At 34.7% G+C, this 25,333-nt stretch overlaps 1 pseudogene across 1 annotated transcript; it reads left to right on the forward strand.

Moving 5' to 3' along the window:
* Positions 1 to 4,358: 4,358 nt before the first annotated feature.
* On the forward strand, positions 4,359 to 24,881 carry LOC115893921 (annotated as a pseudogene). Its single transcript, XR_004053948.1, has 7 exons — positions 4,359 to 4,507; positions 8,517 to 8,617; positions 9,628 to 9,800; positions 13,747 to 13,753; positions 15,737 to 15,921; positions 19,090 to 19,264; positions 23,907 to 24,881. The product of XR_004053948.1 is annotated as a glucosamine-6-phosphate isomerase 2-like (transcript).
* The last annotated feature ends 452 nt before the right edge of the window (positions 24,882 to 25,333 follow it).

A 25,333-nucleotide genomic window follows, 5' to 3' on the forward strand; every position in this document is an offset into this window, starting at 1 on the left:
GTGGGATTCGCGCTCCACTGGTTCGCCGGGGTCGCTCGCGGGTGGTTGGGTGTTGCTTGTTCCCGCTGTTCCAGCGTCGGAAGAGCCATTGGGTCTGCCGGTAAGCTTAGAGGCGGGGGGACTGAGGGAGCGCCTAGAAGGGAACTCGGGCCCGGGGACCCAACGGCGACTTCGCCCTGTGCGGGCTTTGTGCCGAGACGGGGACGCTGGGCCGGGGCGGAATGGGGTCTCAGGAACCTCGAGGCTGGGGGGCGTGGGGTCCCCGTCCTGCCCGTCGCGGACCTGGTTGTCCTCTCAGGATTTGTGCCTACGGGAGGAGGCGTCCCTGTCCTCTCCTCTCGCGGCTTCCTCCTGACACCTTTCCCTATACTAGTTAAAAATTCCTAACAGTCATCCTCATTTGCATTCGCTGTCGTTTGCCGAGTGAGGGCCAGGCAAAAGCGCCGCTGAGGGTATTTACAGTCCCCGCCTCCCGGGCTGGACCCATAGCCTTCTCTGCTGTCTCTTGTCCCTCCTCTGGTCGGTCCCACACGCGCGGCCAGGCCACCCTTACCCGTTGAGGTTAGGTCAGGTTGAGTAAGGAAAAGCTCGGAGCAGAGGTTCTGCAAGTGTAGATTCTGGTCCTGGCCCCGCATTAACTAGTTGTGTAACTTCACGCGTGTGGAAGTTGCCATCCAGCTTTGAAGTTTTGCGATTTATATTCAGCAGCCCTTTTTCCTAGCGATGCACATCCAAAATGAATCAGCACCTGAAGAAAGACGAGGGAAAGGGTGGTGCTCTGTTTTTTGATGCTGTCTTGTCGTGATGCCAGGGAATTGCATAAGGCCATAGTAATTTGGATCTCTGAGGATTGGCAAAAACTGGAAAAGTCAAATCTTAAAAACTTAAGTGTGAAGAAATTCTTCTTTCTTCTGGGTGAAGTGATTCATTTGGGACTTTTGGAGATGACTCTGCGCCCTCCAGAGAGTTCAATAAAACAAAAAGTTGCCTGTACCTTGGTCTGAGAGACTTGCTTGAAATTCGTTTCAGTGAGGTGTGTGGTGTTCTTAACAAATTTCACCTGATTATGAATATCACCTGTGATAATTTGCAAAAGCAGAGATTCCTTGGACTTCCAAATCTTTGAAAACACTGTGTCTAGGGAGAGGGACCTGCGAATCTATTATTTTTAACTAGCATCCTAAGTGATTCTCAACTGATAAGACATCTTTGGCATATGGGTCTTTGAGTCAGATACACTTAGTTTTAAAGTCAGCTCCCTGGGCCACTTTTAACGTCAGCAATAAACTTGTAGTTGCAGTTTTCTGTATCTGAAGAGTGAGAATAATAATTTCAATCTCAGAGACAATTAAGTGATTCTAAGCACTTTGACAATAGAATTCTTAATCATTTTTGTGTCTACAGAACCTAGCAGTGCTTAGTATATAATAGGTCTTCAAATGTGTGTTGAAATGAGAAAAATAACATGCCCAGGACGCAGAAGACATTGAAAAGCTCTAATGCTTCTCGTCCTCCTTACCTTACTTTTTTTTCCCCCATTTTATTAGCAATTAGCTTGCCATATATTCTTGTTAGAAGTAAATGTATCTTTTGATGGTCATGACAGCCAATAATTGCTTCTGATTCTTGCTTAAAGTCTAAAATTGTTTTTGACATTAGATGATGGATATATTTAAGTGGAGGCTGAGTCCATTTGTTGGACTGAATTTATGACTTATGTAATTTATTTTCTGTAATAAATAATTGTTATTGGGCGGAGAATTCTAGATCATGGTGACCATAATATTTTGTTGTGTGTCAGAATTCGAAAGTGTTATCTTCTTAAAGACATTTAGATTCCGTACATTTATTTTAATAAGACCTTTAATCTCATTAATTTAGAAAAATTTGACTTATTACTGTATGTAAAGTGTGTGGGTACAAAAGTCAGGAATGCTGAAACCATGTTATAAAAGCTTCGTATTGGTGCCTGAAGCATTTAAATATAAAACTAAAGAATTAAAATCTAAGGATTATGGGAATTGTTATAGAATGTTGAGTAAATGTTATAAGGAGACGTTTATAACTGTTGGTGGTAATGTCAGTTAGTTCAAACTTCTGTAGAAAAGAGTGTATGAAGATTTCTCAAAAGACTAAAAATAGAACTGCCATTTGGCAATCTCACTACTGGGTATCTGCCTAAAGGAAAATAATTCATTATGTCAAAAAGCCGCACTCATTTTTATCTCAGCGCTATTGACAGCGAGGCAGTAGAATAGGGTCTGGAGGCGGGGAACTTAAGGCCAATTCGTGCTGACTTCCCAAAGCTGAATCAAGGGAAAACACCAAGGTCTGGGGGCAGGAAATCTAAGGCAATTTGTGCTGACTTCCTGACAGAGAAAACACCTGCGTGTGGGGGGCAGGGAACCTAAAGCCAGTTAACCAATTAACGGAAACTTCCTAAAGCTGAACCAAAAGGAAAAAACCCATCTCCCCATACCCAAGTAGCAAAGGACCAAAGGCTACCCTCCCTACAATCGACTACCTTCCGCCACCTCTCAGGTGGAAGGGGAATGTGCCTTGGATTGGCGGTGGACTGAGCATGGGCCATCCCTTCATCTGCATAGGGAGCCAATTTCACCTCAGCCTTTAATTAGCCACGGACCAAATCCTTCATGCAGATAAGGTGTAACTGTTAAGGGACCTCAAAAGGAATACTTAAAACCCAGAAAACTTTGTAACCGGACCCCTTGAGCTGCTTTGCTTGGGCCCACTCCCACCCCATGGAGTGCTTTCTTGCTTCAGTATCCCTGCTTTCGCTGCTTCATTCCTGTGTTTCCCTTCTTTTTGTGCAGTTCTTTGTTCAAATGCCAAGGAGTTGGACACCTCACACTTATGACCTTCCTTCCATTAACAACATTAGCAAAGATAAGAAATCAACCTGAGTGTCGATCAATGAATTGATTGGATAAAGAAAATGTGGTATATATACACCGCGAAATTCAGCCGTTGAAAATCAAATTGTGTCCTTTGCAGTAGCATGAGTGGAACTGGAGGCCATTAACAACTCCAAAACAGAAAGAAAAATACCACATGTTCTCATTTATAAGTGGGAGTTAAATAATGTGTACACATGGTTGATGGAAAGCAGACTGATAGATATTGGAGGCTCAGAAGGGTTGGGGAGTAGGAGTGGGTAGATGATGAGAAATGCTAGGATCAATGTACATTATTCAGGTGATAGATACACGAAAACCCCAGACCTAGTCACTAAACAATATATCCGTGTAACGAAATTGCATTTGTACCCCTTAAATTTAGTACCATTTTTTTTTAAAAAAGGAAAACAATGTTGTCTTACAGATATCAGAAGCTGTGAATTACTGTAAGAATGCTGATTTCCACATCTTTCATGGTATTAACCTACACTGTGTAAAATGGAATTACGTAGCTTTTAAGTGACTGATCTCTTAATATATGTATAATTTTCTTAACTTTAGAACAATTTTTGAGGAACTAAAATTGCTTTTTGTGAAGAAATTTCTCCTCCAGAGATCAGTTTATTTAGTTCACTTTGTTTTCTTTTTTCTTCTGTTGAATTCTCTTATTAAAATAACATGTCTAGTGTGATCCCATTGTTACAATTTGAATTCTGACCTTGTGCTTAACTACCTGTGTGACCTTAGTCAAATCATGTGAGTCCATTTCCTCATCTACAACTGGGCATTTTATTACTTCACAAGATGGCTGTTAGGATTAATATATGTACACTTGTCCCTGGTATCTGTGGGTGGTGTCTGTTGGTATCTGTTAGGGATTGATTACAGGATCCCCCTTCAGATACCAAAATCCACAGATGCTTAAGTCCCTGAAATTATATGGCATAGCACTTGCATATCACCTGCACACCTACTCCCATATACTTTATCTCTAGATTGCTTATAATACCTAATACAATGTAAATACTATGTAAATAGTTGTTATTCTGTATTGTTTAGGGAATAATGACCAAAAAAAAAAAAAAGTCTGTATCTGTTTAATACAGATGCAAACATCTTTTGCCCCTGAATATTTTCAGTTCTTGGTTGGTTGAGTCCTCGAATATGGAATCCACAGAAGGCTAACTATACTTTTAAATGACTTAGCCCACTGCCTTAAACTCCGTGTCTGCTCAAATGAGAACAGCTATTATTACTATTTTTAAAATTCAGATTGTATATGTGCATGTCCTTCTTCAGTAATGTACTTTTAAAAATCATCACTATATTCTGTTTCAGTGCTCTATTTATTATTACATCTTTTAAAAGTTATTAAATTTAAATTATCTATTTATTATGTAAAGTGTTCTAAATGGACTTTTCTCAGGTTTGAACCTTCTTGTTCTGGAAGCTCTGCGTCGCCATAATGAGGCTTGTAATTCTTGATAACTATGACTTGGCTAGTGAATGGGCAGCCAAGTACATCTGTAATCGCATCATTCAGTTCAAACCTGGACAGGACAGATATTTTACACTGGGTTTACCAACAGGTAATTAACTACTTTTTCCATTTTATATTCTGATGTTACCCACATTTAATTCTGGTGGGAATTGAAGGGTTTCTCTTATGTAAGATACTTTCCCCATTCATTTTTGCCGTATCACTAATTGAACATCGTAGTATAAAAGGCCAGAAAAATGCATGTATATAAAATCTACTATCTATAGTGTGTTACTAGGTCTTGTGCCAAAGTTTAGTCTCACCTATCACTCCAAAATGCAATAGGATATATTGTGAACTTAAGTGTTGTTCATGTTTTTTGTACATTTTTCTAGTACTCCTTTGTTTTGGGGAGCATTGCTTTTATCATTCATACAAGTTTTTAATTGATTGGCTTTCTTATTAATCATTAAGAGGTACCTAAGTTATGTACTGTTGCCTTTTAATTTAACTTCACATGCCTTATAAATCCTTATTAATATAGAAGTTATATATTATGTAATGCTATTAGCCTTTTACTATTTATGTTGCTTCTATTATAGATATATTACAAGTGAAAAATATGTCTTCATCACAGTTTAAGGAGAAGCATAATTACATATTTTATTGAATTAAGTTTTCCATTAAGCATGCTCTTAAAAACAACCAGGTCGTGTCATTGATCTTATGACACTTTATTTGACCCATGATTTTCACACAGTATTAGACCTGGAACTAAAGTTGCTCCTTATTGACTTACAAGGCATTTGTTCTATACCCCTAAGCCTTGTTTTCCTTACCTATAAGAAAGATATGGATAATAACTTAAGATGCTGTTTTGAGAGTCAGCTAAGATAGTGTATTGTGTAAGTCCCTTGTATACTGTAAATAGTCTATCAATTTATAGTTTCTGTAAGTATTTATTTAAACAGACTATTTTCTCCAACTCCTCCCCTCATACATGCTAATTACATAAAAACTACAATTGTAATTTTTTCCCACTTGAGTAATTTCCATGAATGGTACCCTTCAAGCTGATTGTTTTGTTTTTGCTTTTTCTCTTTTGGTCCAGGGCAGTAGATCTTGGTGAGAATGGCAAAAGGTGACTTTTTTCACTGGACCACACCAGTACTACACCCCCCAGCACCCTCAGTTCTGATATGTGAGCCCTTGGGGTTGAATGTGGTTTCTGTATAGTTTCTATGCTGTTATACTTAGTTGCACTCCGCCTACCTCTGTTAATGGCATTGTGTTAATTATGATGCAGAAAAAAACAGTAATTTGAATGGGGACAAAAGACTTAGAGAGTCTTAAATGTCAGCAGTGCCTAAACATCTTTTTGTGTATTTAGATCTACAGCTTTGCTTTATTTTGGATAGCATAACTGCTAGTAATATACCTGCCAAGGGAGTATCTCTGGAAAACCCTTGTTGAAATTTTTCCATTACTCTCCTTCATGGACCATTGACAAGGTTAATTATGTCCCCTTCCACCACTGCTTTTGAGACTTGAAACATACATGTCGGTAATTGCTAGTACCAGGCTGTATTGTAATTATCTCCCCATCAAGCTCAATTTCTGGGCAATATCTGTTCAATTTTATATTTACTCATGTGATCTTAATGAGGGTGACATTTAAAGCCTGTATGCTGTGAGCCTGATCTGCTCCCAAAACTTATTCCCACCATTTCCTTACCAGAACTGGGCTAGGCAGATTTGACTGCTTGCAGTTCAAGAATAGGCTTGAACTTGCTGGCTGCTTTGCTTTGCTTTCACTCATATTCCTCGCATGTTATTTAATGGAATCTGTATGAGCTCTGGCACCAGACGTATCTAGATTTGAATCCCTGGTTCACAGCCATATGATATTTGGCAAATTCCTTAATCTTTTTGACCCATTTATTCTGTCTTCAAAATGGGAAAGATAATGCCAGTTTCTCAAGGTTGTGAGCTTTATGTGAGGTAATATATAAAAACATCAGCACAGCATCTAGCCCACATGGTAGACAGATGTCATCATTGAATCTCCGGCTCCATATTTGCTCTGCTCTGAGTTAGTTTCCTCTTGTCGAAATTGTATCCCTTCATTAAGACTGAATTGAAATGCCATTTTCTTTTATTGTTCTTCCAACTAGCAAGATTGTAGTCTTTTTATTTGATATTCTGCAATACTCAAACTTCTTTTAGATTATAGCGTTTTTTCCTGTGTTACCGCTATTTTGTACTGCTTATCCTTATACTGTGAGTTCTTACAGGAAAGAAAATGTCTTAATCTTTGTTTTATATAAATCATAGTAGGTACTTGCTAAATGTGTTAGTAATGACTATTACAAAGCAAATATTAAAATTAAGTTTGTTTAACAGTTCTTTTTTCTTCAGTCTTTTAGCCACATTGATTACAAAATAGAAAATGAATTTTTTTGTCACCTCAGTTGTGACAGATCACCTTTTTATTCATATATCCTTAAATTGAGAGAATCCTATAACTCGTCTCTTGACACTAAAAGAGAGAAGAGATTCATTTATCCTTCCAGAAGGAAGAGGGAAAGCATATTTATCCATCTTTTAGGCAGGTTTCATGTTAGTGGGCTATAGCTTGTTGAGAAAGAAATGTAAATTTTACTACATAATTTTTAAATTAATAATTGTAATCTAAAACAACATATGTACTAAGCTTTTAGAAAATCTTTTATTCTTCTGTTCTGTGAACCTGTGTGGTATTTATTTATAGCCTTGTCTATTCTGTCATCTCAATGAGAGGCAGTCTTTTTACTATCTTGAATTTCCTTTGTATTTGTTTTTGTCAGAGACTGTTTAGTTTTATCAGATTTCTGTATGATACTTGGGTGGAATTTTGTGTGCAGCCTTTTGTTTTGCACTGTTTTGTTTTGTGATGGTGGGTTAACTAGGAATCAGTACTCCAACTAGGATTGGGAGGGCCAGATAACTTGTTATAAGAATGCAATCTGGGCCGGGCGTGGTGGCTCAAGCCTGTAATCCCAACACTTTGGGAGGCCGACACGGGCGGATCACGAGGTCAGGAAATCGAGACCATCCTGGCTAACACTGTGAAACCCCGTCTCTACTAAACAAAAAAATACAAAAAACTAGCCGGGCGAGGTGGTGGGCGCCTGTAGTCCCAGCTACTCGGGAGGCTGAGGCAGGAGAATGGCGTGAACCCAGGAGGCAGAGCTTGCAGTGAGCTGAGTCCGGCCACTGCACTCCAGCCCGGGCAACAGAGTGAGACTCCGTCTCAAAAAAAAAAAAAAAAAAAAAAAAAAGAATGCAATCTGGCCTTTCAGTTTGAAGTTAAAATGAAAAAAGAAAAAAAAAAACAAATTAGAAAGCAAAGGTGAAGGCCATCAAGTGGCTAGTTTATTTTTATTCTGTTGTACCATGAAGCACCATCTTTTCACATATCAAACTGTAATTTTATAAAACAATAGAATCAAGAACTCAGATGAAATATTAGAAGATCCTCTTCCTATAAATTCTGTCCTAAGCAAAAATAACTTCCTTTTTCTCACTTTACACATTTAGCTGATACATGCTGAAATTATCAAAAGATGAGAAACAGGAGCTTCATTTAGAAAGCTGTAAGGCTAAAGTCCCTACTCAGTGTTTGCCAGTTTGAGATTCTATTTTGAAAGTAGGGGCAATATTTAAATTTAGCTCTGTTTTCCCTTTTGATTTGAATAAATAGTCAACACGACCTATTTATATATCATTTGTGCCAAAAACTCAAGATTTTGTTTTCAGAAAGGGAGATTTTTAAAAATTCAGGTATATACTCTAGAAACTTCTAATCTTAGAATTTGTAATAGTATATCCTAGTACCCAACAACCTCAAGGATAATTTTCCAAACTTCAGTTTTTTATTGACAGATTTCCAGCTTTATTCAGCAAATTCTAGTTTACCAAAATGTTTAAATACTTGTTAATCGATTATGTATTTAAGTTAATAATTGCCTAATCGGAACGACAGAATATTATTAAGAAAAACATAGGTAAAGTTAATAAAAAGTTTTTTTAATAGATTATTAAGTCATGTTAGAAAATGGAATTTTTATGTCTTTTAGGGAGTACACCTTTAGGATGCTATAAAAAACTAATAGAATATCATAAGAATGGACACTTTCTTTTAAATATGTGAAGACCTTTAATATGGATGAATATGTAGGTAAGCTATACGTAAAGATATTGACTATTATGTGGGTATGTTGCATTTTGAATAAATGAATGTAGTTTTAGAATATTAGTATATTTGAATTTATGTTTTGAATATAATATTAATGTATGAATATATTCTAAAATGTAATGTACTGCTTTGAGATGAGATTGGGAGTTTATATAAAAACCTGTATTTTTGTGATAGTAGCACAGAATAGTGGAAGGAATGAAGGACTGGAAATCAGAAGATCTGCATTCATCCGGGGCTCTGCCACTCACCAGTGATGTAACTTTAAGCCAGTCTACTCACATTCTCATTCTCTTTTTTCTTAAAGCAGAGTTAAAATCAGTGTTGTCAGGATAATCTAATGTATATGTAAAGGTAATTAGTTAAGTAGTTTTTCAATCAAAGCTATATTGGTAGCCCTGAAACTTTTATAATTCATTGAGTGTTAACTTGCCTGCCTGAAATCTATGATGTATAGAAACTCTGTTAAATTTAAATATAGCAATACATATTTAATGGTAGCATAAATGATAGCCAAATAAGTGCTGTGATTCCACATAATCTGCACACATATAGTATGAATAGAGGAGGAACATGACTATCATTTCACTTGAATGGCTGATTATTTTGAGCTTAACATGAAAGTCAGTCTCATTGATTAAAATTGTGTGTGTTTGAGAAGAGTATAGTGATGAAGTGCACATGAACTAGACTTTCTGTGTTTGAATCCTATCTCCTTTTGTGAACGATGGGACCTTGGGAAGATCCCTATGTTTCAGTGTTCACCTATAAATGAGATAATAGTATTCCATAAATGTTTTATGAATTAATGCATACGTTTTAAGGTGATTAATACTGGGCATATAATCATATATTTCCACATAAAAATGCTTTTAAATTGAATATGGTATAGAGAAGTTACATATATTAAATAAACACTTATGACTTAAACAGAAAATAAACTTTAGATTTATTTCTGGGAATACTTATATTTTTATTAACTTCATCTTTAGGACTTCCGAGAAATCATCCTGAAAGCTACCTTCTTATATGTGGAATAACTTTTTTAAGCATATTGATATAGATCCTAATAATGCACATATCCTTGAGGAATGCTGCAGATTTACAAGCAGAATGTGATGCTTTTGAAAAGAAACTAAAGGAAGCTGGAGGAATAGATCTTTTTGTGGAGGTATGTAAAAACCTTTTGTCATTAACTATTTGTTAGTGTTTGAATTAGGGAATTTTAAATTTATAAAAGAAATCTTCTCATTATGTAATGTGAAGAGCACCTGTGGCTGTCCATAATACCCATTAATTCTGCCTACTGATTTCTGTTTTACTTCATTTTCTTCAGAAATAATCTTAAAATTCCCATCTTAATCTTCAAATTAACAGCTGGAATTATTTACATTATGCCTTGAGAGGTACATCCCAATCATGTTAAACTCTTACAACTACCTCTTTAAAGTTGACAGTTTACCACATCTTTCAAAATGAGTAATATGTTTCTTTACCTAAATGATAGCTTCTTTTTTACTATTCTTTTTAAAACTCTAGCCAACCTACTTATCAAATTCCAGAGTTTAAACGATTGCATGAGGACACAGGTGGATTTTTAGTAGATCACTTTAATTGTTTCATCTTACTGAGTAATCAGTTAAAAATGATGTAAAACTTTTTATATATCAGCCTTAATATGAGTTAAGCTGTATAACTGTCATAAATTCCAAAATTAATGTTTAATTTGCCAAATTCCACTTGTAATTTTTATATGTGTGTGTGGTATACATAATCTACAGTTAAAAATAGGAAGTTCTTTCCTTTATAATGACCAATATGGTTTTCTATTAGTATAAACTATCGCAGTCAGCTAGCTAATTGCTATAAGAATAATACAACATCAACTAAACTAAAATTTTTTGCCATATTCTTTAATATTCACTAAAAATACTAATGCTGTAAATTATCTGTATATAACTTATTAACTTAATAGAACACTGATCAAAATTACATGAATTTGATCTTCAATAGAGCTGTACTGAGGTTAATTTATACTTAAAGTGGCCAAGTATGGTTGAGATAGTTGATTATCTTTGGAGGAAATTTGGTTTTAAAGTTAGATGTAAAATTGTATCCTGTTTTAGCCACTTAGTATCTGTGTGACCTTGGAAAGTTTATTGAAGTTCAGTATAAGTACATTGTTTGTAAAAGAGGATTAATATTAACCATTCCAAAATTTGTGAGAATTAATCATGTTGTAACGTGTATAAAATGCCTTACACGGTGCTTGGTGTGTGTAGTTGGTACTCCATAAGTGCTACTTCAGTCTTCTCTTTCTCTCTCAACTGTAAATGCTGAAATAATTGTCCCTTAGAATTACTGAATTCCTTGGGATTTTTACCGAATTCCCTCTAAGGACATCCAGCTGGATTGAAATCTTCTCTGTAAGACAGTTTTTACTTCTACCTAGCAGAGTCAATAACATTTACTTTCTTGATAGAATGGTTGTTTATTGGAGCAAGAAACCAAGTTAGACTATTGCTTTTCAAATTAGAAGGTTATCTGTTTAAATAAAATTTACTAATACTACTTCTGTAATCCTAGAAATATGCATACTCCTGCTTTGTACTGTATGGCTCAATTTGGGGATAATTAACCATTTGTATCTTCCAATATTCAGGCTAAGACAGTAGATATTTGAGAGTATCTGAGGGGTGCATAGACCATCTAATCTTTAGATTTTCTAAACTCCACACCAGAATCTAGTAGAATTACTGGATTACAACATACTGCAACTGCTTATATAAAAAAAAGTTTTCACTCATTTACTATAAGAAAAAAGGCTTTTAGTTGTTGGAGGTTCATTATTAAGTGACTGCTTGAAAATGTCTTCATTTGTGGACTTTCTTTTCCCCTTGTTAATTTATTGACCTTACATAAGTATGCATATGACAAACCTCTTGTAGACTCAAAGATAGGAAATCGATTTTACTATGGGGAATAACACTGATAAGAACACTTGATTTTGTTCCTTTGCCTGCCTTCCAGAAAGCATTCATAGCATAAAATAATGTTTAAGCCTGTAACTCTTATTCAAGATGTCTGGTAGAACTTTCCTCTTTCCTTATAACTTTAATCATTTAGTACTTCTTTTTAGCTAATTTTTTTGGGGGGGGTTATGTTTCTTCAGTATAAACCACCTCAGTTCTCCTTTTGAAATATATGTTGCATAGGTTGTAATTATGTTGATCACTGACACCACTAAAATAATTTGATTTGGTTTTTTAACCAATTTGTCTTAAGCTTCCTGTAGTTCTTTCTCCGCTCCTCCCCGCTCCCAAATATATTTTAAGAGAGTTCCCATGCCTCTTCCATTAACATCTTTACTGTAGTCATGGATGATCCAATGCCTGACATTTTATATGTACCATCTAAAGGACATACTTGTGCATAGAGAGAGAAGGATTATTGCATTTTCTTTGAACTTTTCCTTATTTGGGATGCCCTATTATTGGATATGTATTCATGAAAGAATCTCATTTGTTGATCTAGGTTTATCATCATTGGATTTTTAGATGAGGATTGGCATCTGGGTCTTACGACTACCCTTCTTTTGTTCCAGGGTTTGGTTAATAAAAACTCTAAGAACTGTGCCAAATGGGATCAAAATATCAGCTTTATTAAAGGTAAAGTTGAAATAGAGATTGCAGTTTGGGCTTGAAGCCAGAATGGGGTTTTTCACTCCTACCCTTTGAATTGAAACAGTAGAATGAGAAGAGCTTAAAAATGTTAATCTGCTATTGCTCATTCCAGGGAATTAGAGCAGAGTTCCCTATCCTATAGGGAAGAGGAAAAGAAAAAGAAGGAAATACATACTTAAATGTTCTCATTCTTCCTCTTGATGGCAAACGTGTTGAGAGAAAGGGTAAGGTGTATCATGCAATTCCTGACTTAACCCCAGCAATAAGATACACAAACATGGATTTTTAAAAATAAAATCTAGGGCTGGTCCCAGTGGCTCACACCTATAATCCCAGCACTTTGGGAGGCCGAGGTGGGCGTATCACCTGAGGTCGGGAGTTCGACACAAGACTGACCAACATGGAGAAAATCTCTACTAAAAAAATACAAAATTAGTTGGACGTGGTGGCACATGCCTGTAATCCCAGCTACTCGGGAGGCTGAGGCAGGAAAATCGCTTGAACCCGGAGGTGGAGGTTGTGGTGAGCTGATATCATGCCATTGCACTCCAGCCTGGGCAACAAGAGTGAAACTCCATCTCAAAATGAATAAATAAGTAAGTAATTTTAAAAATCTAGTTTTACAATAAAATCTTAAATATATAAACTTTTAAAATATCTTAAGGCAATAGTGTCTTGGGTTTTTTGTTGTTGTTGAGACGGAGTCTCGTTCTGTTGCCTGGGCTGGAGTACAGTGGCTTGATCTTGGCTCACTACAACCTCCACCTCCCAGGCTCAAGCAGTCCTCCTGCCTCAGCCTCCCGAGTAGCTAGGACTACAGGCACCTGCCTCCATGCCCAGCTAACTTTTGTATCTTTCGTGGAGATGGGATTTTGCTATGTTGGCCAGGCTGGTCTCGAACTCCTGACCTCTGGTGATCCACCTGCCTTGGCCTCCCAAAGTGCTAGGATTACAGGTGTGAGCCGCTGCACTTGGCCTAGGTGATAGTGTTTTTAAAAAGTAAAAATAAGACAGTGGGGACAGTGTTAACATTCTGATTTGGTTGCATGCTTGGATTCTTTGCTTTGCTAGAAAAAGGAAATAATGGGATCAAAAGTAAATTAACTGGAATGATTCTAGGTTAACTCACCAACTGAAGGAAAAGTTGAAACAACCAAGTCTTTGGAAAAACAACCAGAGAACCTCAGATCTCAGAAGTAGAAACTCATCAATCTTCTCCCTGCAGTGCTATCATCCAGTACTTCAGTTCGCCATGCCTTCTTCCTTACTGTATCCCCGGTCAAGATTCAGATCCACACAGAGATTCTGATTGGTTAGCCTGAGACAAGTGCTTGTCTCTAGACCACAGTAACTTTACCTAAGAGGGATATAGGAAATTAAAATTGTTCCAGCCCCTCTGGTGAGAGGAGCAAGGCAGAAGAGAACAAGGTGGGAGGTGGAAGAAACTATACTGAGCTGACCAAAGAATAGCAACCATGCATTCATTTATCCAGCCATTATTTAATAAGTGCATCCTGTGTGTCACTTGTTGTTCTAAATGGTAAGAATATAATGATGAAGATAAAGCCCGTACTTTCATGAAGAGTATATGTACACTACCATTAGAACTGTAGGAACACAGGAATGACATTTACTCCAGACAATGAGTTTTAGAGATGTTTCAAGAGGTGCTGATATAGTTAGACTTAAAGGCTGAATAAGAATTAGCCACATTTAAAAAAATAATTTTATTTCAGGAACCTCAATTTTTGACAGTTACAACCAACAAGCAAATATCTTGACCCAGCTCTATTATTAACCTTTGCTCATAATTTCAGCTTAGCTGTACTAGCTGTACACTTCTGTAAGGCCCAAATCATCAGTGAGGTCACTAGTAGTAGATCTTAGTAGACTTCATATTTTTTCCTGAAACTTGTATTTTCCTGATCCCATCCTTCCCTCTTTACACATATGTAGAGAAATATGTTAGGGATATGTATACCTAAGAGGAGAAACAGAACACTTTTACAAATCTAGAGAATTTAATGCCTATAATTAATATATGTTTATAAGCAGATACATACTTAATAGTAGAAACAGTCAGTGCATATTAACCACATGTAGGTCTGGTCTTATGTCTCCTTATTAGAAATTCATAAATTGTTGTACTTTGGCATCTGTACCTGCTTCAAAAGAGTCTTCATTTCTTCATTTTTCAAAACTGGGTTACTCTGTCATATTTTATATAAATTTTGTTAAAATTGTGTGCTGTCAGTACAATACAGATATCATTAAAGTAAATACGCAGAATATAAATGTAAAAGATATTTTAATGACTCACGGAATTGGCGGATTTATTTTTTATCTGAGGTTGCCAGAAATGTGACTAGCTACTAGGGTACTTATAAATAAAACTCGATTTATGTATGTCATAGAAAGATTCTTAAGTTTGTGAAAAGAATTACCTTCCATTTCCTTCAAATAAGAATGTCATATTCCTGTCTATATTTTAGAGGTAATCCTAGAATATTAGAGTTGGCACTAGATCTCTTTAAAGCAGTGTTTTTAAAACTGGTTGTCACCCATTATTATATCATAAAATCAATATAGCCAATTACATGCAACATTTTCCTTTTGTTAATGAAATGCAATGTAATAGAAAACAGCTTGTATGGTTCCTAGTAAGGGTAAGTATGATTTCATGCAGTTCTTGTCTTAATTATATTTTATATGTTTGTGTTGTGTATGTGTATATATATACTAGATTGCAACATCAAATGTTATTTCTTACAAGGGTTACAGTCAGAAGTGTGAAAAAGAAAAAAAAAACTATTCACCTAGACATTATCTTGTCCAATCCACACATTTCTATAAGTGAGGAAACTATCCTACAGAAAGGTCTACTAGTTAATTGCCGTATCTGGACTACAACCAAGTAAATTAAAGTGTGACTATAAAGATGTCCGAGTAGGAATCAGAAGACAGATCTGAGTCCTGTCTCAGTGTTTACTCAGTTGTGACGTTGAACAAGTCACTTATTTTTCTTGAGCATCAAAATTTCCTTGTGTATGTAGAAAAAGGTGGAGGAAATGAGGGAAATAGATATGGCTAATTTGACCATCTCATAAGATTATTAAATAATATTTAATAATCTGTTGTGATGATGCATGTGAACGGGCTTTATAAATTATCAAATGTTATATTAATATAAGGTGATACTTAATTTTACTATTAGAATCATGTCAGCTCATTGCTAAGCATGTAGAAAACGTTGAAACATTTGTTGAATCAATACAGAAACAAATATTTTAATGCAGTAATAGGAATTCAAGTATAAAATCAAACAAGGTAAGTGTTTTGTTGTTGTTCTTTAACGCACATTGAACTTTGTGAAACCTATTTACATCATGTGTATATGTATGTATATTTCTTTTGAAAGGAATTGGTCCAGATGGTCATATCGCTTTCAATGAGCCTGGATCCAGTTTAGTATCAAGGACAAGATTAAAGACTTTAGCAATGGATACCATCTTGGCAAATGCCAAATATTTTGATGGAGATTTATCAAAAGTGCCAACTATGGCTCTAACTGTTGGTGTGGGGACAGTGATGGATGCTAGAGAAGTAAGCATTAAATGTTCTTTGTTGTTTTTCCTTTGATGTCAATATATTAATATTTTGCAGGGGTTATGATGCTGAATAAGTGATATTTTGATTGCATTGTTTGCAGTATAAATTGTTTTCTAGTTTTCAGTAGCTAACTTTTGTCAGTCTCATTGATATGTTTAGGGATCAATTAAGTCTTTTGAAGCTGTAAACTAAGAATTAAGCACCACCACTTTTGAGGTGCTGCTTGCCTGTTCCTGCTCCAGTTTGAGGTCCTAAAATCTTAACTGATCACATGGTTTGTTTTTTATTGTAAGTGTCTCATGAAAGGACTGCTGGGACAATGATGCATTGCTAGTTACACAGTATCTTTTTTGGAGCTCTCAGGATGATTTAAATGCTTTTTGACTGTATGTTATGTAGGATGATAGAGCCCTGTTGGTTTCCAGGAGAAAAGGAACTCAGCTGGGGCTGCAACTATTCTACATTTGGTATATTTAAGCATGGAAGAGCTCTGAACAGCCAATTCTGTGTAATTTAAGGTTTTTTTAAATTGGGCTGTCATTTTCTTCCTTGAGAATACAGAACAAATTGTAGTCAGTTCATGGTTGTATGTAGTTAAATTATATGGAAACCCAGAACTCTGTTCCTTCCTGGTAGCCAGATCAGACAGGTTCAGAGGAAAAATGTATAGACAAGGTATGATGAATAAGTAACTTATCTTTTTTTCTTTTCTTCCTTAAGAATACAGAAAAGATTAACTTATCTTTTCTTCCTTGAGAATACAGAACAAACTGTAGTCAGTTCATGGTAATATGTAGTTAAATTATATGGAAACCCAGAACTCTGTTCCTTTCTGGTAGCCAGATTGGACAGGTTCAGAGGAAAAAAGTATAGACAAGGTATGATGAATAAGTAACTTATCTTGATACAATTAAACTTGAACATACAAATAGATACAAACTGCCAATCAAAATATATGAGAAACCTAAAAGTCATAGGTATATGAAAAAAGACCTTTCAAGGACTCAAATTTCATAGTCAGTAAGTTGAGAAAAGGATTTTAGAGCAATCTTATTTCTAAAATATGAAACTGAGTTATGTAATACATTACATTTAACAAGATGTAAGTTTTAATACGGTTTTTATGCTGTTTTTTAGAACAAATAGAATTACTCAAATACTGAGTTTTTTTTCTTTGGGTCAGTTTTTGCCCAGACAGGAGTGCAGTGGTGTGATTACAGCTCACAGCAGCCTCAACCTCCTGGACTCAAGAGATCTTCCCACCCCAGCCTCCTAAGTAGCTGGGACTTCAGGCGCACACTACCACGCCTGGCTGATTTTTCAATTTTTTTTTTTTTTTTTGGAAGTGACAAGGTCTCACTATGCTGTCCAGGCTAATTTCCTCATTTATTAAAAATTACATTTGACTTAAAAATTCCAACCAAGAAGGGATATGGAGGAGGTTATAAATTTTTGTAAATCATTTATATCAGTTTATGGGATGATTAGATGTTGATGATTATTTAAATTAGCTTTTTCATAACCTTTTAAAATAGTGTTACTGCTACACTTAAGTAGCATAAAGCTGTATCACTGCAACATCTGCCTGAGCACTGGTTCTCAAACATTAGTGTACATGAGGATCACCTGGTATCCACACCTAGCTTGATTATTTAAATTTAGGGATTCTGCAGTTTGAACAAGCATACCAAATTATTCCATATAGTTTGTCCTTTCCCATGATATGAGAAATAATCTCCTTGAGAGTAGAACAGATATAACTAATCACAGATCAAGTCTATTTAGAGAGCAATTTGTTTTATCTACACTTTAGCCGTAAACACCAATAATGAATTCTTCATCCTATACTAAGCTTCCAGCAGCCTCCTTTCCTCTAAACTCCACTCCCTTCATAACGTTAATGGTAGGTATGTACTTACCTTTTCTCGCCAATAAAAGTTTGGTTGTCTTTTTTTTTCTCAGTATATATACTTGATGTTGAGATTTCTTGCCACCTGTCTCATTACCTTTTTATAGAGTGTGCTTCAATAATGAAAAGACTCTTAGCTCATATTGTCTAATTGTTAGAACTTTTACAAGAGGCAATGTAATTGTTAATCGCTAAGAATCTGGGCTGTAGAATAAAACTGCTTGTTTGTATCTTACCAAAACCTTGGGCGAGTTACAGAATATGCCTCAGTTTCCTTATCTTTAAAATATGAGTAAGAATAGTATTTCTCTCGTGGTGGTGTTTTGAGGAGTTGATGTAATTCAAGGAGAGTGCAGAGTATTTCCTTCCATTTTAGGTCTAGTTACAAAATATGTAATACAAAGTTTGTTATAAATATTTTAGAACTAAATCAGTTTTAACATTCTTTGTTAAAACAATTGTAATGAGGAAAAAAATGTTTAAAGATTTATTACATTACAAAAATGTGTGTGTAGATGAGGTGTTAAATGGGATCAGTTTCCAGCTGAAAGGTTATAAAGACAAGATTCTGACACATACATTCACATTTGCAACATGTCATTGCATTATTTCATTGGCAGTTAGGGACTGGGGACCAAGATCTTGGATTTTCTGTAGCTTATAAGGGTAATATCAGTCATATATGCTTATAAGACAGTTCCTGTGTTTAAATAGATCCCTAATCCTTCTTTAAATCCAGTTTTTATTCTGAGTCAACTTAGAATAGCACATGTTCAGTGAAATGCTCCTCACGCATTTCTTGGTAACTCTTCATATTATCTATTGTTTTAGAGTCTTTGCTTTTCTGACATAATATCTATTGCTTATCTAGACTACAGCAATTTGGTGTATCATTCTACATTGTATAAATTATTCATAGATTTGTAAGTCTGCTTTTGCAAGACAGTCCTTTTTCTTCATCGTCCCAGGTTTCTTCTATACATCATTTACTGTGTTAATAATTACAGGTATTATAATGTTTGCACTAATACCCCATAAGAAGGTATTGTTTTGCTTTGTTAAACTAGAAGCAACATTTTGTGCTTGTTACCTTAAAAAGTAAAAATAAATACCTTGAACTATGATGTGGAGCTATGTATTTTTCTTTCTTTCAGAAAAAATATTGGTGCTGAAGTCCTTGTTTTAAAAAAAAAAAATAGAGCTCATTACTAATTTGGAACAAGTTTTACCAATTGGTGTTCATAATTTTTCAGGTAATGATCCTCATAACAGGGGCACACAAGGCATTTGCCCTGTACAAAGCAATAGAAGAAGGAGTCAATCACATGTGGACTGTTTCTGCTTTCCAACAGCATCCCCGAACTATTTTTGTATGTGATGAAGATGCTACTTTAGAATTAAGAGTTAAAACTGTGAAATACTTTAAAGGTGAGCACTGAATTTCAAAAGCCGACTGAGATATTCTGTTGTGGATGAAAATTGAAACTTACTGTGACTGTGGAGTTAAATCTCACACTGTGAAGTGTTGAAAAGTGGCAACACAAAGCTGGTTCTTTCAAGGAATGGAAAGTTCTCAGATAATAGTGTCTTCAAAGTAGTACCTTTTTTTTTCTTTTTTTCATGAAGAATCTCTTCAGTCTGTATTTTCAGTAAACATTTTTTCTTGAAATCCAAGGTTTAATAATTTACTTTCATATTGAATATATAAGACCAAATAACCCAAAAGAAAATGTATCTTTATTCATTCTGGATTTCTTTTCATGTTTACCAGTCCCACCTCAATCCCTCTCCCTCACTCCCCTCTAACCTAAATTTAGAACCTAATCAGTGGATAATAGAGATCTCCCACTATCTAATTTAATCTTTACAATTTTAAGCCAATTTATTCCCATATATTAAAGTTATAATGGCTAAATGTTAAAACAGTATGGAATAAACTCTGCAAGTAAGCAGGAGTTTGATTGCCCGGACTTCATGTTGATTTTCCTTTTTGCTTTTTCCTGTAGTCTAGTTCAGTAATTCAGAAACCTTACTGTACCAAGCTGTGTATTACAAAACACATATGCTTGATGTAATGGTTTTAAGAGATTTTCAAGGGACATTTTGCCTATACCCAATGTAGAACCCATTCTCCAAGAGTCAGCTCCACATACTACACATATGTAAGCAAGTGTACAAACAGGTAATTTTCATAAAGCACCTGTATTTACATAGCTGATATTAAGTTACATAGTTGATCCTATAGATAGGTCAGTGATTAAGTAGGTAGTAGGTATGCTACTTTTGCTACATGATTATACTTTTTAATCTTTTTTATTCTAGTAACTAGGTATTTATTTTAATGACTATTGGAAAATACACTGAATAAATGAAAGCTGTATTTTTTGGATATTATTACTTAAGACAGGGTCCAAAAAAGCTACCATATTTGATTGGCTCTCATATACATTGATCTTGCTGATATTGGACTGTGTCTTAAAATTGGTGTCAGATCATAACTTACCAGGTAGCATTTTTTTTCTCAGTGGTACATAAAATGATGTGTCTTACAGTCTATAGCATCTCATATTCAGAAATAAAGTATATAATCTTAAATTTTAATTCAATGCAAACAAAACCAGTAACTCATATTTCATGTAAATGTGTGAATATGGCAAATATCTTGAAGGTGTTATACAAATAACTGACATTTGGCAAGCATAAAATAGTCTATTTTTAAAGAAAATACTGATCGTGCTTTGTATATAGTTTTGTATTTGTACTTATGTTTCATGAGCATTTGCCTCTTCTAAATATTTGGAAGCATTTTAATGGATAGTCAAGTACATAAATCATAATTTATGTAAACATTTCCTTATTGTTTAACACTTAAAGATTATTTCTAGGCATTTATATTTTTAACATTTAAATTATTAATTTACCAAGCCACAAATATATCAGATTAAACTGAAAAATTTGTGATTTGTGAATAAAACAGAGCATCTGATGGAGTTTTAACTCTATTTTCCCATGTAATCCTTCAGATTTCATCCCAAATAATAGATTCCTTGACTACAAGGAATCCTTACTATCTACAAATTTTAATTCCAGTTTTAAGGAGATGCGTTTAACATGGCCGTTTTCTAGTCCTAGTTAAGTCCCAGATAAATGCCTGTACCAATCTGATTTTGTCACAATTTAGTTTTTATCAGATTTTTACATTTTGGTGAATATTTAGTAAGATATTTAATAATAGCCAATATCTCTATGACCAGGCACTATTCTAAATGCATTTTACTTTTTGATTTACTTAATTATCACAAAAATGTTATGAAATGGGTACTCATAGTCCCATTTTTAAATGAATTAATAGGCTTAACAGACAGAGATGTTAAGCTACTTACCCAAAGTCGTACAGCACATATTTGGGCAGAGCTGGGTAATAGAAATCAAAATCAGGCTGATCTCTGGAGTATATAGGCTTTTGTCTATTCTGTTATACTGCCTCCCAGAATAAACTCTAGGTATGATACCATCTACATCAAAATCATACTTCCATCTGCTTTTTTCCCCATATCATAACCACTGCTTCCAAAAAAGGTATATAGACATATGTTAGAGAATTTAAAATAGAAGGGTGGTAGAAGTTTATATGTATTTAGTTCTTTTAGTTCATCTAATTGTAAGCTCTTATGAAAAATTTTGAAACAGACCATTCATGAGAGGATAGCTGCATTACCTAATGAGGACACAATATTTTTCACTTTGGAGCTGTCTGTATTTCTGAAGAGGTTTCAGGATATCAGCCTCTGTTAGGATACCTCCTTCAATATGAAGACAGAATTTAGATATTCTGGGCTACATATGGGCCTCATTTTATAGTATTTTAGTAAAGGGTAGAGAAATTGAATATTCTTAAATAAACACATTTCAAATGTAGTTTTTATACTTTTCATACCGCCATTGAGTTACTAGTATATCAAAATACTGGAGTATGTAAATTCCTAAAATTGTCATCCATAACTCTTCAAATTCCATTCATATCACTAGCCTTTCTTCTGTCATTACTAAAAAGTGCCAACCAGAATCTTAAAGGGTTCTATTTAGTGCCTAGATAAGATCTAGGTTAACTAGATCCAAAACAATAGAAACTGTCAGTAAATGCAACTTTATTTCAGTATACACCTATATAGTAGTATATACCTTTTGAAAGATACAAGTTAATCACAAGACAACAAGTTTAATACCTGGGGATTTATTTTATTCATTCTCGCTTTTCATTTTTGCTTTTTAAATAGAGCAGCTTTATCTTTGATTTTAGTATATTTTCATGACATCATATGAATTTTTTTTCTCTTACTTTGTATTTAGGCTCCACCTCAGTAGTTTGACAAAGGTAGAATGAGTTCATTTTGAGTCAAAACCATAAAAGTTACTTTGTATAGACATTGGTTAGAATCTGTGACATTTAACCTTTCTTCTGGTAAGGTTTCAGGAAGTCTGGTGCATTTTTATCAGAAGAATTATTTGTTTGACTTAAGTAGCAATTATTTATTTATATAAAATTCATACGTAGAAAGTTGTCAATTTTTACCTAAAGTCACAGTAAATATCTGACTTAATACCTAAAAAAGCAATTAATAGAATTTTCAAAATAATTATTTCTAGTTTGGAAGCAGTCCTACTTGATGTATAAAAGATATATCCAATGTAAAGGAAAAAACTTTATAAAGGAGTTGAATTTTTAATGTTTTTCCTGATATTTTAAGTTGCATGTATTTTAAAGCTGTGTATTCTTTCCATAATCAAAGTTGTTAGCAAATGACAGATGAATACTATTTAAGTAAAAAAAAAATGATTCTCTACAAACTGATACTCCGGAAAATGTTACATCTTCTAAATCATACAGCTGATATTACCCTTATCTTTGTTGTCCCCTCTCCTACTGGACATGAAGTTTCCGGTGCTTAATATGGCCTTCAAGTAGGCTGTTGAGAAGCATTCTCTCACTTTCAGTTGCAGCACTAGTGAATGGAATGCTTCCCCCTTCCCTCCTTTCGAGTCCTGTTCTTATGGTTAGAATTTCTCCTACTACACAAACACTTCCCAGTGCTCTTTGCTTGTCCCTTAAAAGTGAGTCTTTCTCAAACTTGGGATTTTAGAGTCCTTTTTGCAGCCTTTCTGACAAGGAACATCTGTTCACTAACAAGCAACCTCTCTCTCCAATCCAGTAATTCCATTTCCTGCAAAACCGCATTGTAAGTGCCTTTCCCCAGCCCCCCATGTTCTTAATAACCTGGAAAATTTAACTCATTTTTACCCTCCAAAATATAAAATCTCTGGTTCACTAATTGGGTCAAAGACAGTCTTTTTAGAACTTTTTTCTCCCCAAAGTAGTATAGTACTGAGGCATTAAAACACGAGTAACTGGAAGATCAGCTATTTCCCAAGCAGCTTTCATAGCTAAGAGCAGTCTGCAAGTATATGTACCAGTTACAAAATGTAAGTTATAATCTACCTGATTTAAAATCTAAATTTCTATTCTGAATTAAATGATTTAGTACAGGTTGTTTTCTGTATTGTTTTAGTAACCCTCCCTCAGTGTAGAATTTATAATCAACCTTTGTCAAAAATATACATGCCAAACTATTAGAAAATAATTTGCCAGATGAATGGATAGGGTAATATATTAAGAGTGAGACAGCAGTTCTGAGCCCCTGGCTGGAATCTAGTAGAGGAAGTGCCAGAAGATCAAGATCAACATAGACTTTTAGATGTAATTAAAACATATTATCTAAGTCAGTATTCAAATTTGTCATGCTGAATCTCTTTGAAGACAAGAACTGCTCTTCTGTTTACTCCCAAAATACCTGTACACATTGTAGATCTGTTACATAATTATAAATTCATATTTGCTAGGTAGGTAAAAGACATTCTGAAACATTTCTATTTGTACTTTTCTAATAAACTTGACTATCAAGATGGGAACTAAACAGCTTACTGTGTCTTATAAAAAATACTTTGTTGTCTGAAGTAAATGAAATAGTTCAAAATTAACAAAACAACTAGAACTGTGCTTTTTTTCTTTAAGGTCTAATGCATGTGCACAATAAACTTGTGGATCCACTATTCAGTATGAAAGATGGAAATTGAAGGAGATTGGAGCAAAATTCTGCTTGAATGAACAGAGCACTTTTTACTAAGTAGTAGATGAATTTTCAGCTATGCAATATGACAAAACATGGGGAATTTTGAAGACTGTCATTTTTTCATTTGAGTATCTATGTTAAACATTCCATAATTTGAATATTTATATCTTGTACTTGGGCTTAAGAGAAGTAGCTGGCTCTCAAGATTGACTGGCTATTATAAAGTACTGAAGTCACATAGCCACCTATAAAACAGCATAGAAATGTCTGCCCGTTTCAAGTCATTTTAAAGGTAGAGTGTACACATCAGGTGCCATTTGTGATATGACTCCAGTGGCATATATTTCATTTTTTAATGACATGACACTCCAAACCTTTCAGATCAAACTGTCATTGCAGACCTTCACTTTTGGAATGTGATCTTTATATTTTCTGTGCATCACACACATGCTTTTCTGCATGTGGTTGCCTTAGTCATCTTCCTACAGCACCATCTAGACATCAAAAATTGTGCTATATATCGTTGGTAAAGGAAATTTGAAGAGATGACAGTGTCTAAAAGTAGTTTACATCCTTTCGGAAAGTATGTGTAAGTGCATGTTTTTTGTGCACCTTCTTCTATAGCACTTTTTTACAAATATCTTATTTTTAATGACTTGGGTTCATGTCCCTAATATAAGTATCTTGACAATTATGAGCTTTATACCTAGCAATCCACTTCAGGAAATTCTTTTGGAGAATATTTTCTGATTATTGTTAAACTTAATATACGACTAGCCTTATTCCTTATGTCTAAAATAATAATATGAAGTATATATAAAAATTACTGTAAACTACATTGCCATAGCAATTTACATAAAAGTATATTGTTTTCTATCTTTAACTCAAATAAAGTGTGTAATAAGTTATCTAAATTTTATTTCCAGAAGTGAAACTGAACACATGCATTCAACTCTCAACAATTATAGTACATGTGAACCTGCGTTTATTTTGCATTTGTTGCCATCATGCATCAGGAGTTAGGTTAAAAGATGTCTCTGCCTCTGTGGGGAGCAAAAATAATGCTCCTTTTGCTTATTTTGCATTTCATAAGCCCACCTGATAGAAGAAGCCTTACTACGTTGTGATTAAAATGTATTTAGCTTCTTAAAATATTAAAAGAGCAAATAAATTAATGAAATAAAATTGGTAATAGGATTTTATGGTTAAAAGTGGGGAATGGGGTAAATTTGCTGCTTTAATTCCAGATGTTTTAATAGCCTTATGTTTTTTAAATAACTAATGAGTCAGTAACATTCCACATACACTTCCAGTAATAAGAATCATTTACTACAAACTATGCTGACTACCTTAGAAAGTCATACAGCAT

The sequence above is a fragment of the Rhinopithecus roxellana genome, chromosome 2 (assembly GCF_007565055.1).
Source record: "Rhinopithecus roxellana isolate Shanxi Qingling chromosome 2, ASM756505v1, whole genome shotgun sequence".
In the NCBI taxonomy this organism is placed as follows: Eukaryota; Metazoa; Chordata; class Mammalia; order Primates; family Cercopithecidae; genus Rhinopithecus; species Rhinopithecus roxellana.